This window comes from Caenorhabditis briggsae (assembly GCF_000004555.2).
Source record: "Caenorhabditis briggsae complete genome, chrX, whole genome shotgun sequence".
Classification (NCBI taxonomy): Eukaryota; Metazoa; Nematoda; class Chromadorea; order Rhabditida; family Rhabditidae; genus Caenorhabditis; species Caenorhabditis briggsae.
In genome coordinates this window covers 13,509,830-13,512,873 of record NC_013491.2, presented here as the reverse complement: position 1 = coordinate 13,512,873, position 3,044 = coordinate 13,509,830, and positions in this window count along the sequence as shown.

Below are 3,044 nucleotides of genomic sequence, written 5' to 3'. Positions count from 1 at the left end.
AAGCGGAGCTCGCCAACGGACAGGATACGGATCAATCCGAATAATGTATTGCTATTTACTAAAAACGGTTCGCGTGCGGTCCGTATGCGGTTCCTATTTCAACCGCGCGCGAACGCGGAGCGTCCGTAACGGATTGTTCGCGAATCACCTGTGTGATGCCACCCTGCGTACAGCAGTCGTCCTCACCCTTATGTTAACCATCGGGCGCCCCTCCTTCTTTGTCTGCGTGGCTCAGTCGGTAGTAGCGCAGCACCTTCAATACTCGACCCGACAAGTTCAACTCCTCGAGAGGCATATTTAAAATGAATTTCGAGAACTTTTTTTTTCATGTCCTCCCACCTTTAGGGAGAAACTGTTTTTTGAAACACAAACTTCTGTAGTTTGTAGAGCGGACCATTATAATTCAGAGACATCCAACATTGTCATCCGTCTAGCATTTCTATTCTCATTAACAAAACCAAGCTAGATATGATGAATAACCCGCGAGGAAGCAGTAATCATGTGAGATACAAAACGGTGAGGTGGTATAAGCAAAATACCCAATTAGAAATTTTCCCATATTTTTCGAAGTACACTTCTCAAAACAAAATCTTATGATTTTTGGAGGCGGGCTCAGGAAAGTAGGCGGATTCTCTTTCCAAAAAAAATATTTCGCTGGATCAGAAGCATTCAATACTTCTCTATTCGACTTCAGCTATTATCACCTATTATTCTGGAACAATTGTTATGTGATCACGGGGTTCCTCGAGTGCCCAACACTCACAGAGCAGTGTTAGACCTCAGTTGAACTCTGTGATTACATACAATAATGGGAATTCAATTTTTTTTTGTCTTTGGGAAAAATTTATGAAACTGACACAATTTTAGAAAAAATAAACATTATATTCCAGAAGAGTAGAATCAGAAACCCCGAGAATTCTTGACCTAGTCATCTGGGAAAATAAACGATTCATATAGGAAGTAGTCATGTTCTGATGAAGTTAGCTTATATCGGAAACCTCGATTATTTTTTGATAGCGAGGCGTATTGAATACCTGAAAATTCATATGGAAAACATTTAAAACGATTTTTTTCTGCTTCAATTTCAAACAAATAAATTGAAAGTGATGTTGTTTTATTTGTTCTCAAGACTCATCGTGCCTACAGCTCTACACTTTATGTGCTGAAAGCACAGATACTCCTTGAAAACACATAGCAACGTGTTCAAGAATATTAGAGTTCTGCATGAAATAGAAGAAATATTCACTAGAATAAGACAAACATTACTACCACCTGAGTTTATATACGCAATATGATACATAGAGTTTGATCTGCTCCGCGTTGGGTCAGAGAAAATTATAATCTTACAGGCGGTGGGCATGTGGATGTGACAGAGGAGTGTAATTAGTGAGATTCGAATTATGAAACTACATACGAAAACCTATTCACATTATCTAGAAACTACCAAAAGTGCAAATATGGTTTTTGTGATTCACGAAGTATTTAATCAATATTTCGTCAACAATAGAACGCCGCTCCTATACTAAACTCAATTATATCGACTTCTGTGCAAGATGTTCAAAATCGCAAAATAAATCAGGAAAACAGGATGAGAAAAGTGTATCAGTTTACAAATTTCTGGAAGCTCTTCTAAGAAATGTGAATTTCTAGGAAACGTGATGTGCAAGACAATAATAAGGTATACTATACAGAAGCACTGGGCTCAACATGTCGAATAAATTAAATGAACATAATGAACACTGAACTACAGTGTTTTTACGAAATTTCAAATGATAACTTTTCGATCTACTCTCCAGGTTCTCAAAATCGCACAATATGAACTCTGGTCTCAATATGAAGTTTGGCCTCAAAAATACTCGAGTATTCAGGAGGCGATAAGTATGCAGGTGTGCGAAAAGTAAAAAAAATAACCAATAAATTTCAACAACTCATATCAAGCAATTACTGTCAATATTTGGCCAATCATTTGAAACTACGGGACAAGAGAAAAAATTATTCTTCTGGACCGATAAAGCCGATTTGCCAAAAATCAACGCAAAGATTTACGAAACTTTTTTTCTATATGCACATCCTTTTTCTGCTTGGTACAGTTTTTAAAAATAATGTTCTATCATTTTCAATCAGGGAACAATGTAGTCAAATTTCAGTTCACATATGTGCACCGTTTAGATCATATACTTTATTTGTCTATTCAAAATCACCTTTGAAGTTCTCTTAATGGGAACAGTGGTTGTTGACAAAATCAAATCAACAGGCGTCTTCTATTTCTTCTATCGATGACGATATTCCTTATTCATTCACATCTTGCGTGCGCTGAAACTTTTGTGTTCTGTTTTGCGTTGAAATCCCTGAACGCTGTTTTTTTGATTACCCTAATGTAAGTTCATCAGAATGAACATGGGTAAGGAATAAAACTTATTGTTTCAAGAAAATGTATCATAATTTTCCTGGTTATCTAACATTGCTTCATTTGTTCTCAAGGTTGTTTATACCTTTTGCACTACATTTTGAGTGCAAAAGGCTATAAAAAAACCCCGAAAACATATAGCAAAGTATTCAAGAGTATTAGGGTATAGCGGGGAAATGTACGAGAATGACTAGCATCTGTAAGGTGCTCGGCGAGTGACTAATATTGAGGCTTTCTTAATTATATGTATAGTGGAGAAGTGTCAAAGATGTATAATTATAGCGGTTCGAAGTGTAAAACTACACACAACTTTTTATCCATTTTAACCATAACAAGCAAGCAAATTTACTTAGCGTTGACACAGTTTTTAGATGAATTTTTCCAATGTGTGCAAAAACAGTACCGGCCAGAAGTATGCCAGTCACTCTCGAGCGGAAATACAATTTCGCGTTACGTGAAGCCAATAAGATTTGAACTAATACTGATAAAGTTCTAGTCTTCCGTTATTTTTGATTTTCCGCTCACACACTGATACCAGTCGAACTCCCGCAGCTAACTATAAGCCACGTTTTTTCAGAGAATCACATGAAATTTCAGACATTTGAAGATTTCGAGGTACACTTTATTAAAAAAAAAA